Here is a 14467-nt window from a genome sequence, read left to right on the forward strand (position 1 = left end):
TAGCTGTTATTATTTAATCTAGAAAATAGCCTCATTTTGTTCATATATCATTTACCTGATTTCTTTCTTTGTCCATGTTATGATTTAGCACTTTTAACATATTGAAGAAACTTTTCAAAAGTCTTTGCTACTTTGCCAGATTACTTCAAATCTGTAACTGGTTTTCAGAGCTCTGAGAAAGATGGGGTTCTGCCATTTTTTGCTTATTGCTTAATGCTTCTGTGTGGGGAATGGAGCACTGTAGCAGCTCACTCTACCATTGTTTTGGTTTGCTAAAGGTACTGGAGTGTAATATACCAGAAATGGGCTTTCTTTTACAATGGCGATTTATTAGCTTACAAATTTACAGATCTAGGCTGTAGAATAGAGGGATTAAATGCAATCCCTTTACTCCATCTTGGACAAAAATGAAAGCCAATAATTTTCATCTACCATATTAAATAGCACATGATTATAATGCATTTGAGATGCATCTGGGATTTAGAATACATCAAAATGTCCCAGTTAAGGCATCAGCAGGATGATACCTACTCTGAAAATAGGCTGCTGGCATCTGGGAGTTCCTCTGTCAGATAGCAAGGCACAGGGCTGGTGTCTGCCAGTCCGTCATTCCAGGGTTCATTGTTTTCCACTTCTGGTTCCAGTGCCCTCCTCTCTGAATTTCAGTGGGTCGTCTCTGAGTTTCTCCAGGGCTTTTCCTCTCTCAGCTCTCACAGCTTTTTCTGTCCTTTATCCTCTTATAAAGGACTCCAGTAAAATGATTAAGACTCACTTGGAATGAGGGGGGTCATATCTCAAGTTGAAATAACCTAACCGAAAGGTCCTACCCACAATAGATCTACACCTAAAAGAACGTGGCCTTTTCTGGGTATATAACAACCTCAAACTAGTGCAACCAGCTTGGTGATATCATGCAATTTTCTTTTAAAGAGATCAATAATCATGGAAAAAATGTAGATTATATTCACCTACATACTTATCATTTATGATGTTCTTCATTACTTTGTAGAGATCCAAATTTCCATTGGATGTATCCATTTCCTTCTGTCTACAGGACATCCTTTAGTATCTTTTGTATTGAAGGCCTTCTGGTGATTAACTGGTTCAGCTTTTCTATGTCTGAAACAGTGATTTTTTTCTACTGTTCCTTTTGTGTAGTTCTTTCCTCAGTCAGATAGAGTCCTCACTAGTTTGTGCTGATCAGTATTCAGCCAAAGAAAGATGCCCGGGAGCCCTTGCTTCACTTTTATAAAGCTCTTTCTTGATGTACTTTTTGTTCTCTTTCTGGCTCTCTTTCCTGAGATCTCTGGCTGGCTTGACCTCCTCAGACTTCCAATTCCATCCCAGGGTGGACCGTTGGTCATTTCCTGGCTTTCCCCATCCTGCACTGCAGCCTGAAAACTTTCTCCAGGCTGTAAGTAAGGTAACTACCTCACCTCACTTGTTCCATCTGTTTCAGGGATCACTAAATCACACAGCCTTATGCTCAACATCTGAAAACTGTTACCATATATTTTGTCTGGATTAGTTGTTTCTTGCATGAAGTTAAATACAATCCGTTTACTCCATCTTGGACAAAAAGGAAAACCAATTATTTTCATCTGACATATTAAATAACACATAATTATAATGCATTTAAGATGCATCTGGGATTTAGAATAGATCAAATGTCCATAAATGACAACCAGCTAGTCTGTTCTATACCAAGATATTATTTCTAGCCATTTAAAATATTTTCTTGAGATTTTTCCCCCTAAATTATCTCATAATCTCTTACTCTCCCACTTTATCCCTCTTAAAATTGAGACAAATTGATTAAGTATAGTGTGTCGTTTAATTCATCAGTAAATTGGGATAATAATCCCTACCTCTCAAGGTTGTAAATATCAATAAGGTAATATTTGTAAAATGTTTAGTAACTGAGCAACAGTATAATCCTAATTAATAGGAACTGTTAGAAAGAAAATGTTTCTCAGGTGGAACATTGATATGAAGGAGAAAGAAATCTCTTTCTGTTACTGAGCTTTGGGAATCAGGACACCTAGACAACTCTCTTGGCTTATGACATTAGGAGATATTGCTGCCCTCCCAGAGGAAGTCTGAATATGGAACTATGGTCTTCCTATGTTTTCCTCTTGACTCCAGTATGCAAAAGAATTGGGCCTAAATTCCAGAAGATGAATAATTTTTTAACTAAATTTTTTAGATTCTTTATAATTGTACTACTATTTTTATTGCCAAATAGTACTGGTATTCTATCTTTTTGCTATTTTTATTACCTTTATAAATAAAAGTCTTTCAAACTTCAGTGGCATATTTTGGCACCATAAAATTTCTGAATCTAGAGAGATGTGATGCATTTCTGATGCCCAGAAAGACTTGCTCGCTGCTCTTAACAGCTTCTCCCATATTGGCCCATTGAGTCGGGATGAACACTCATCCGCCTGGTCCGTGGCATGTGTCGGGGAGCCAGACGCTATGGATCCCGGGCTGCAGCCACCACCTCAGATAGTCTCCAGAGCTAAGCGCAGCTCTCCCCATCCACCGCGCAGATCCCCCAAGGGGAGGGCCGGCAATAGGGGCATGGGCAGCTGTTGCCCCGGGTTTCCTATGCAGCACTGTAGATCCCTCCCACCAGGCACAAGATTGTGCACGTCCGGAGATCGATCTGGAGGCGCTCTTCAATGCGGTCGTGAATCCCAAGACAACCAACGTGTGCACCAGACCTTGTCCAAGAGGCTCCAGAAACTACCCGCCTTCTTCTTTAAGCCGTGGAAGCCCAAATCCCACTCCCACCAGGTCAGTACTGATGCAGGCATTCCCCAGCATGTTCAAGCTCATTCCTCTCTAGCATCCCTGCAGTTGGGTGCAATTTCTCCTAGGTCAGTGACTCCCAGGGGAGTAGTCGCTAGTCTAGCAGTTGCACCTACTGCTCACACCTTTGACAGTTTTCTTTTGAGATTCCTGATGTATCTCTGTCAGAAGTCTGGGAGATGGCAAAGAAGTTTTAAAGTCAGAGATAAATTCACACTGATCAGACAAGATATGGAAGGTCCACAGTCAGGCTATGCTCTCTCAGGTGCACAAGATGGCCCTCACCAGTGCACCAAGCAGAATATGATGAACTCAGCCTCCGGGCCTTTTTCTGATGGATGGAAACAAGCCATGACTCAGTATGGAGAAATTTACAATATAAACCATAAGAACAAGACCAAGATGAATGGTGTTGATGAAATGAATGCATGAGATACTATCAATCAAAGCACCCTACCCTCACAGAAGAGGCATTTCATAGACTACCTTGAAGTCATTTCTAGGACAAATGTGGACCTCGGAACCCTGGAAGGAGATAGAATGACCATAGCAGAGGAGTTGATGTCAAGTCTGTAGGAAGCTTTGAGTTTTGACACACTTAATGACATGGAATCTCTTTTGGTTGCCACCAAGCTTTATAAAGAAAGCTTTCCTACCTGGCTATAGAACCCTCAGGTAGACTGAATTCTAAACTGTGAAGGATTTAAGGAGATCATACATATGAAATTCCCAAATAAATCAGTTGCAATCTTATGGCTGATACAGAAAAAGATGAACCAACACCCTGCAAGATTCCTTCATCCACTCTTTTGCTTTTCCTTGACCATCGCTGCTGCTAATATATTGCTAGCCTTTCACAGTTGTCTTAAAGGAATTTTTCTTTAAGAAAAAAAAAATCTATTTTGTTCTTTTGCTATTATAACTACCCCTCATCTGAGAGGCTAGGGAAAGTGAGCCTATTTGAGTGATGGATGCCACTCCTTTTGCTCAGTGAGATGTTCACCAATCATCTTCACTAAATACTCAGACTTGGAAGTCCAATGCTTCATGTCTCAGAATTTAGTTAGTTCAAGCAATTGTTTCTTTGCTGCTTTTGGCCCATGGGGAAACATGACTTACTAGCCTGGAAATCCAAAAATGCTGCATCCGATATTAAGTACTTAGTGTTGATTTGAACAGCTAGTCGAACCTAAGGTTGTAGACTATTTTCAATTTTCTTTTCCTCCTAGTGCTATCATTAGTCACATAGTGACCTTTATTTTATTTTAGGGACTTATAAAGTACGAGTTTATTTAGTTAGAAATAAACTTATTGCCACATACTCTATGAATGTTTTGTTTTCTTTTAGGAGGTTGCTTGGTTTTGTTGGAATCTAGGCAAGCTGCCATATTAGTGAATCTCTTCATAGTTGTAGCTTGGCAAGTTTACTATAGTTCTTTTGGTGAAGTCTACATTTCCAAGTTTTTAACTGTCTTATTTAAGCCTTGGTTATCTGCTCTCTGTATATACTCACATACACACCAAAATTTTCATGACAATATAATAGCAAAATATATCATATTTTTAGGTTTCCCTGGTTTTAAATTTATTTTAAAATGGTATCTTTGAATGTATGCATTTAGAATACATAACTAATAGTTTATATTTCAGAGATAGTTTAAATCTGGTTGGGGTAGTCTGTAGGTGTTTGAGGTAGTTTAGTGTTCTAGAAAATGCTATTATTGTGGATGATGTCTAGAACAGTATCTTCTGGGCACACAATAAATGTTATCTGATGAATTGGAAAGGAACAAAAAAGGCTTTATTTTCCCTTTGTTATTCCCTTGGACTAATTTTAAGTTTTGATGGGAAATAATTGAGTAGACTCATAATGTGCATGAAAAAAGTAAGCTTTATATGGTGGTTGACTTTCATTTAGCTTTGGAAGTTTGCATTTGAAGTAAATTCCAGATTTGGAAGTAAATACTACTGCATTAGTTCTCATTTGTAATAAATGTATTAAAGACTAGATCAAAAAATTGCCTACAAAGTTTTTCTTTCTTACAAGACTTGCTCCTACTTCTATATGCTGAGAATTGATCCTGGGCAGTGTATAGAATATTGCAAAGGCATGAGTTAGCTGGCAGAGGGGGTCAGATTAATAATTGTATATTGGTAGTTGATTTTAGCAAAGAAATAGAGATAATTATGAGTATGATTTTATTTTTACAATATGAGATATAACAAAAGTTTGTGTCTGTGGGAGTAATAATGGTTTCCAAGGAGTATTTTTTTTAAGACCAAAATGTGGATGAATCAACTCTTCAGTATAAACTATGATGTAATAGTTGGTTATGAATTTTAGTGGTACCAGCTAGCACCTCTGTAAAAGGGTTCCTCAATTTTTCAGGATAAGCCCTTATTTTCAAGTGTTTATAACAGATATATGAACTCTTTCTGGGTAAAGTTAGTATGAAAAACCCAAAATCAAAGTACTTTGGCTATGTGATTATAGAGGAGTTCAAAAGTTGAAAGTAAGAAGTTTTATATTAAATACTTTCAGTGTCAGAAAATTTAATCACCGTATCATATAATAGACTCTATGTTTTCATTCAGAAAACAATAGAGAGATTAAATCTTGAATTAAGTTTGGGGAAAATGGCCACTGTGCAGATGCATTGAATTTTGAGCAATAATGAAATTCTACTTACAATGCAAAGTTGAGTATATGGATAGTACAGCATGCTATTATTTTAATGTACAGAAGATTAAAGCTACCTTAAAGGAATGTCTATGATTTTCCAGCAAGCCACAAATTAAGATTTACATTTTACATATGATCAGAGTAGCTTGAGATTTGGGTAAGGGTGTGAAGGCAGGGAGGGAGTGAAGACTTAGTGGGACCTTGATAAATTTATAAGCTTATTTCTCTTTATTGAAAACTTTTCTTGCATCGCACTCTCATTAAGGGCAGTTGCTCCTAAAATTTCAATCACTTAAGTGTACTTACAAAACAAGAATATGCACGTTTGTCCCTCCTTGACTTTAATTTACCTAATTATACCTTGATGTTGTAGCAATACTGTGGTACCTGACAGCGCTTTGATTTTACCATACCTTCTTTACTGACCCCAAGAGTACTTTTGAGTTTGAACTACAGCCTTATGTGGCTATCTTGTTGTATGTACTTGTTCCTAATGTAAAAGTGACTACTTCTTGGTTGTATTGTATAACATTGGGATAAAACTTTAACTAAGTATTCTTGAATTGCCTTTACAATGAACTAGTTTATAATCATTAAAGAAATTCTGAATCTAAAATACATATGGAAGGTACCTTCAGAAAAAGCTCAGGTGGACACAGTTGGGGACCACATTTCTTCACCTACCTAGAGGGGTGTGGTATGTATAATCTGAACAGGGTGGCATTGTATTTAATAGCTTGACTTCTGAATAATACTTGGCAAAAACTTTAGCTTGGCCAAATGCTAGCTAAATCTCCTTGGAACAAGTTATTTAACTTTACTGTTCCTCAATTTGGTGGATATAACAGAAACTAATTCATAGAGTTGCTAGAAATTCAATGAGTTTAATATATGCAAAGCACACAGGACTGTAAATAATATATAATGATACTTTAATTTGTGTTTGCTATTATGAGTTTACTAAGGACAGTGTCATATTTCAACAAGGGGTATTTTTTTTTACTCTTTGTTGACTTTTACTGAAATTAGAAAATGATTCATTTGATAACCAAAGACCCTGAGAGGTGACATAGAATGTTTTTTAAAAAATATTTTTATTGACAAATCACACACAAACAGTCCATACATGATGTATAATCAATGGCTCACAATATCATCACATAGCTGTGTATTCATCACCATAATTATTTTTAGAACACTGCATCACTCCAGAAAAAGAGAGAAAACTCAAACATCCCTTACCCCTTACTCCTCCCTCTCATTGACCACTAGTATTTCAATCTACCCTTATGCCCCCTATTATTTATTTATTTTTATCCATATTTTTCCTACTCATCTGTCCATACCCTGGATAAAAGGAGCAACAGACACAATATTTTCACAATCACACAGTCACATTGTACAAGGTATATTGTTATATAATCCTCTTCAAGAAAAAAGGCTACTGGAACACAGTTCAACACTTTCAAGTCCTTCCTCCAGCCACTCCAATACACAATAAACTAAAAAGGGATAAGCTATATAATGCAAAAGAATAACCTCTGGGATAACTGTGCTGGTTTGAAATGATGTGTGGCCCCTAGAAAAGCCATGTTTTAATCCTAATCCCATTTTGTAAAGGCAGCCATTTCTTCTAATCCTTATGCAGTATTGAATATTTGAAGCTGTAATTAGATCACCTCCCTGGAGATGTGATTTAATCAAGAGTGGTTGTTAAGCTGGATTAGGTGACGATGTCTCCACCCATTTGGGTGGATTTTGATATGTTTCTGGAGTCCTATAAAAGAGGAAACATTTTGGAGAATGAAAGAGATTCAGAGAGAGCAGAGAATGCTGCAGCACCACGAAGCAGAGAGTCCACTAGCCAGCGACCTTTGGAGATGAAGAAGGAAAACGCCTCCTGGGGAGCTTCATGAAACTGGAAGCCAGAAGAGAAGATGCTAGCAGATGATGCCGTGTTCACCATGTGCCTTTCGAGGTGAGAGAGAAACTCTGACTGTGCTCACCATGTGCCCTTCCACTTGAGAGAGAAACCCTAAACTTCATTGGCCTTATTGAACCAAGGTATCTTTCCCTGAATGTCTTAGATTGGACATTTCTATAGACTTGTTTTAGTTGGGACATTTTCTCGGCCTTAGAACTGTAAACTAGTAACTTGTTAAATTCCCCTTCTAAAAGCCATTCTGTTTCTGGTATATTGCATTCCAGCAGCTAGCAAATTAGAACAATAACCTCTCAACTTTTTGAAATCTCTTAGCCACTGAAACTATATTTTGTCTCATTTCTCTCTTCCCCCTTTTGGTTAAGAAGGCTTTCTCAATCCCTTGATGCTGAGTCCTGGCTTATACTGGGAGTTCTGTCCCACATAGCCAGGGAGATTTACACCCCTGGGAGTCATGTCATGTGTGGGCAGGAGGGCAGTGAGTTCACCTGCTGAGTACACAAAGCGTATTATACACCAACTTCTCATTTCTTAAAAATTAAGGAAGACTCCCAACCACCCTACTTGCATGAGGGCCAGGGTTTCCATGAAGAAATGATCAATAGGCAATTAATTTGGTTGTGATGGTCTAGGCCAAAACATGGAAAGAGTAATACCATTCAAAAAAAAAGAGAGGTAAATCCTATGAATGTAATCACAATAAAAAAATATTTTTGGTTTAGTGAATGTATATTCCTTGCTAAGAACAAATATCTTATATAAAAAACAATCATTAGACCATAAATTTTATGGGAATGGTCTTTAAATGGAGAGAGTGTAAGCCAAAGGGACATGTCTATGCTCAATAATGTTCAGTGTTAGAAAGCCAGGTAGTGAAGCTTTGAGCTTCATTTTCACTTCTTCCACTTCTGTTGCTGGTTTTCAACTACCTCTATACTCCAGAGAATGCCAGGGCTATTTATCTTGAACTTTATAAATGCAAGGTCATTACTGGAACTTCCAAGTTTCAAGTTGAAATATGCTCTCTTGGACCCATGTTTCCTGTTAATATCAGCTGTAGATTCATCCCACTCAGTTCCTGTGCTGCAGTCTCTCATTTGACTAGGGAACCACCCAGTGTGTCTATCTCATTTAGCAGCTCTTAGTTTTAGAATTTATTTGAGATGAATGTAAAAACCAGGTTGTGTGCACCCTCGTGGTAGGTAGAATTATGTACCCCAGGGAAAAAAATATTTTCTTTATCTGCATGGATGTGAACCACAGAACCTTTTGAAGGTGTTATTTTGAGTAAAGGTGTGGTCTGCTGAATGAGTTTGGGTCTTAATACTATTACTAGAGGCTTTATGAGGAGAAAGCCATATGGAGAAGCTATATGAAACTCAACAGAACCCAGAAGAGAAATGAGAAGACACTGCCATATTGCATTCCCATGTGACAAAAATTTCAAGTGCTCAAGGACCGGTGGCAGCCAGTCCCAGAATGCTATGGTCTGCAGGGAGAAAGCATCACTTTGTTGAAGTCTAAATTCTGGACTTCTCCTAGCCTGCAAACCATGAGCCAATAAACTTGAATTGTTTAAGCTGATGTATTTTGTGGTATTTGTGACCATAGCCAGAAACTGATAAACTCCCTTCTCTTCTAAGGGCTCACTCAAATGGCTGAGTTTCTTAAAGGTGCTCAATTGTTCTCCAAACCCTGAACATTTGGACTTCCAATGTTTTGCACAAAGTTTCCACATTTCTTAGATAGGTACCCCATTGTACTCTGTCTTACTCAGACCAGTACTTGCAGGGCTATTAGTGTGACAACTCTGTTACATTTTGATTATTTCAAACCCAGTATGGGCTCTCAATTGTAAGGATTGAAGAAACATTTTTGCTTACAACCAACAGCACATCAGTTCTACTGTTCCATGCTCCTATGTCTTCTTGCTTATTCCTACCCTTTCCCTTATTCTAAGGAGATTTCTGATCACTCTAAAGGGAATAGGAGAAAATCTGATATTAGAACTATAATAACTTATATGCTAAAATCTGTAATTGTTGGCTTTAGTGGCAACCATCATTTTCTTGGGGAGTCTTACACAGAGAAGTAGCCTGTTAACTAAAAGGATTGTTTGTGAAAATTAATGAAGGGTATTGAAAGGGAAAGATTTCAATGGCTGCTAGTCACCCCATGAAATTCAGAAGATAATACCTCACATTTACTTTACTTCCCTAAACAGCTACACATCCTACTGCATTTGTGAGTATTTGTGGTATTTGTGACCAAACTGAACGCAGAGTTTGCCAATTATAAAATGGTGAACTAAAGAATGCACATAATATACATAAAGATAACATTTGACATTAAGAAAAATATGCCAAGATGGAATGGCTTAGTCTTGAATAAGCCAAATGAACTTAACTTTCAGAGTATTGTCATCTCAAGGGATTTCAGATAGATGTATACTCAATACCCAGAGTATGTGTTTCTCTGTTGATTTTCAGTTATGCTTGAAAATTTCCAATTGTGAGGAATTGGTAAAACAATTTCTGTAAGGATTATTGTACTTCCTTAAGTATTAAAATTATTATTTTATGGGAAAGGATAGTCTTTTCAATAAATAGGCTTGGGAGAACTAGATTTCAATAGCCAAAAGAATGAAAGAGGACCCCAATCTTACATTCTATAGCAAAATTAATTCAAAATGGATCAAAGACCTAAATGTACCATAAAACTTCTTGAAACAAATGTAGGGAAACAACTTCAAGATCTAGAAATAGGACGTAGCTTCTTAAACTTTATACCTAAAGCACAAGCTAAAGAAAAAATAGACAAATAGGAACTCCTTAAGAGCAAGAGCTTCTGTGCCTCAAGGACTTTGTTAAAAAGGTGAAGAGGCAGCCAACTCAATGGGAGAAAATATTTGGAAACCACATATCGGATAAAGGCTTGATACCCTGTGTACATAAAGAAATTATATGTCTCACTAACCAAAGAACAAACCACCCAATTATACAATAGGCAGGGGAAATGAATAGCCAGTTTTCTGAAGAGCAAATACAGATGGCTAAAAAGCAGATGAAGAACTGCTCATCTTCACTGAATTCTTGTTTATGTTCTTCTCTTTTTTATACTGTTGAAGGGATGTTCCAAGCACAACTAACCACCTTTCCCTGTGACCTACAAATAAACCCTGTGCTTGGGACAAGATGTATTAACCTGGTTTCTAGAATGGGATAATAAATGTGGGCCTGTTCCCTTCTTGGGAATAAACTATCCTGGAGATAAACACATCCCCTTGCAGATAGTGTTCTGCTGGCTCATTCCTTCCCTTTTGCTCAGAACATATGTAAACACCTACTGGGCACTCCTTGCCTATGTATGTTCAATTTATGGCACCTGGCCTACCTCTTAAGTCTATGCCTGTTCCCAAAAGGGAGGAAGGTCCCTTACCTACAGCACATAGGAGAGAGGTATGCATGTAGACTATCTTCCTATGGCTGCAAGGGGACCTTATGGTTCTGAGGGACTGATGCCTACTAGTGGAGTTGATCTTGCTTTATCTCTTTTCTATGTGAGTAAGCATTGTTCCATCTAATGCCTGTGTAAATTGGATCTTTTCTTGGTAATTTTAACATCTGAATGGGGTGTGTTGACCTCTTAGGAAGGAACCTTAACCAGGGGGTGGTAATACGTGTCTCTTCCCCAGCAGCTTGGTACAGGGGGCACAATCACCAACAAAGCACCCCATAGCATTGTGAAGGAATAAGGATTCTTCAGTTCAGTATTCCCAGAGTGATGTCAGCACTCTGGTGGAAACCCAGAGGGATGCTAGCACCCTGGTGGATGACAGACTGACTGAGGTATTTGCCTCCCTCTAGCTTCATGGGGTCAAGTGGGATACAAGATACCTCCTTGTTAACAAGGATGAACTGGTGTGATTACTGAGGATGGGGATGTAAGAAGCATGTATTAGGAAAATAGAAGCACTTTACCCTGGCACCTGGTTGCACACTCCCATATAACCCACCACCCACCTCGTCTCAAGGGTTTCAAATGAGTCTTAAGAGGAATCTGAGACCCTCATGCAGGGAACTCCATCCAGTCCAGGTTGTTTGGGGGCACTATGCTAGATCAGTTTTGACTCAATGAAGAATAGTTGATGTTGCTGAAAATGAAACTATTAAAACAAGGTGTTTTTCCACAAATGTAATGCAGAAGTTAAAATGTGGATATGGACAAAATCTAGGGTGTCATTTAGCATGGTTAGTGAATCTTTCAATACGGAGGCATTACAGACTCAGATGTCTTGAGCTAAATGGCATATCCTGGAGATGTTAGCTACTGATGCCTTGATAATATGCATTTTTTTGCTCCACATTGAACAACACAACCAACAGGACAGAGTCAGAGTTAAACTATGACATTTTTAGTCCAAGTTGCTTGGAACGATAGCATTGTTCTCAATGGGGGGAAATTTGTCAATGAGTAAAACCTCCCTGGAAAACTGCTCATGAGGCTATAACTGTCCTTCAGGTTAAGGCAGTAGATGTGACTACTGGTCAGGATGTAGATGAGACAGTTGTACCTCAAACATCCCTGGAGGGATTCATGAGACACAGGCCTCTCCAGTGGAAGACACTCCTACTCCTTTTGTTGTCCCAAGAGATGATGGTAGGAATTGTGGTGGAAAATATCCACCACAGTATTCTACTTTGGGGCACAAGCAACAACACAGAATCATTTATTTCCACAGAAGCAAACTAGGTAATAGAAGATTCACTGAAGGACCATAAAGGAAAAACAAAGAACGACTAGTGAAATGCAAAGGATGTGGTGGGGCCCACCTTCAGGCCACTGTGGCCTCGGTTACTGAAACAGTATAGACAAAGCAGACATTGATGTGATATCACCAGAACACTGCTAATTCCAATGCTATCAGGAAGGGGGTCCCTTTAAGAGGTTAAAGCCTTCATAGGAGCCATAAACAGCAGGAGGAAGAGGTCTGGCATGACTATAAAGATTTAGAATACTGCAGAGCTGCCCTCTGAGTTCCCAGATGGTGAACTGAGAGGGATATACATGTTCCTAAGGCTTCCCTGTGCCCCAATCAGAACATCAAAGAAGACAGTTTTAACCGTAAGCATAATGAGTCAGGTAGGGACAATGATTTTTCTTGCTACCTCAATATTATTACCTTTAAAAATAATAATTGGAGGTGTGGCCACCATCTCAGAATCCCACCTTGGAAAAGCATTCCTTTGCCAATTTTAGGGTGGAAGGGAAAATAGGGAGATCAAAGCTTTCATGGGGCTCTTAGATACAAGTGGCCAAGTGAAAGAAATTCTGGGGCCCCACAGTGCAAGGGTAAGTTGTTGGCAATGTGGGATTTTGTAATAAACTCAGTGACCCATGAAAGGCAATTGTGTATGCACTTGTGGATGGGGTGCTGTGAATTGTTTCAGTGATTATGGTTCCCACTACTGAATGCAATATAGTTCTTACCATTTGGGCTGCTTGCATCATGGAACACCACCATTGAATGAGGGTTATACTTCATCAAAAGAATTCAAGCCATAACTATGGGGCATGTCCTATCCATTTGCCCCCTAAATTATCCAAGCCTTGCTGGGTTATTAAATAAAATCAGTATTGCTGCTCAGGTGGGGAGATAGAAATTAATGGTATTGCCTGCAGGAGTGTTAAGAACCATCTTGTCACCATTTAGTAGCCCAGTCTGGACCTTTAAAAAGACATCAGGAACCTAGGGGTTAACAATAGATCAATACAGATAAAAAGACTGAGGTATTGCCTTTGGTCCCTACTTTACATGACATTATTGCTGTCACTAACATGGTGGCAGACCACTCAGGTGACTGGTATGTCATTGTTGACCTGGATAAAATGATTTTTTCTCAATCCCTTTGAAGGACAAAGATCAAGATCAATTTGAATTCATGTGGAATGGTCCACAGTACATATCTCATGTGCTTCCTCAGGATTATTTCAGTTCTTCTGCAATATGTTCACCAGTGGGTAAGGGTAGACTTGTAATAAGTCTCCAGACCCCATGAAGTACTTGCTATCTAATATATTGCTATCATCCACATTGCAGGATCCACTAAGGAATTGATTGAACATGTCCTACATATAGTCATACATACTGTAACAACTTGTCACCCTTGAGAAGGTCCAGGGAACTGACCATCAGGACCATTTTTTTTTTAGTGGCCACTTGTGCTGGAAATCAGAGAAGAATACTGGACAAAGTCAAATAAAAGTCATCATTGGCAGCTCCCACCTCAAGTAGGAAAAGAGCTGAAAGTCATGTTTGACTACTAATGAAAACATGTGCCACACTTGCGCACTATTTAGGCCTTCTAGTTAAAGTCACCCACAAGGTGGCCATCTCTAAATGGGAACCCCAACAATGGCAGGCTCTAGAGGCCATGCAAAACATACAAGGGCACAGACTTTGCTACCGGGGCCAATGGACATTGCCAGTCCTATAGAACTACAATTTCAGTGTACCAATATGAGAACACAACCCCTGAGGGTGATTTGTGATCAGGCAGCAGTGGTATTACTAGAAGGATCTCCCAATTCCAACCTGAAGGTGAAGCAGATGCTCTTGTGGAACTCCAGGGTAACATGGGTAGGGGCAACACACTGTCAAGGGACTGCGTTCTTCTGGTTGCAACTTGGACTTGCAACCTGTCAGTACAGGTGGGCATTATCATTGGCTCTATGAAATATGTTAATGATAAGACTTCGCCCCCCAGATTGGATGATCAGGGCTGGAGGTCTGGGTTAAACAACAAAGATAAAGGGTCCTTGCCAAAATTCTGGCTTCAGAGCTCTGGCAGAGAATTTGGGTAGGTATATCTTGACAATTCATTGTGAAAGAGTATTGTGAACTCCAGGAAGTGAGGGTGGAGGGGTTAAATGATATTGTCTCCACCTCCTCAGGTTATCTCACAGTGATGGACAACACCTATGTTCAATGATCCCAACAACAGGCTTTTGCAGGAGCCATCAACCTA

The 14467-nt window shown here is 39.0% G+C and overlaps 1 pseudogene; it reads left to right on the top strand.

The window, feature by feature from the left end:
* Nucleotides 1–2478: 2478 nt before the first annotated feature.
* Nucleotides 2479–3278, top strand: LOC143657674 (transcriptional coactivator YAP1 pseudogene; annotated as a pseudogene).
* The last annotated feature ends 11189 nt before the right edge of the window (nt 3279–14467 follow it).

Source organism: Tamandua tetradactyla, chromosome 2 (genome assembly GCF_023851605.1).
Source record: "Tamandua tetradactyla isolate mTamTet1 chromosome 2, mTamTet1.pri, whole genome shotgun sequence".
Taxonomy (NCBI): domain Eukaryota; kingdom Metazoa; phylum Chordata; class Mammalia; order Pilosa; family Myrmecophagidae; genus Tamandua; species Tamandua tetradactyla.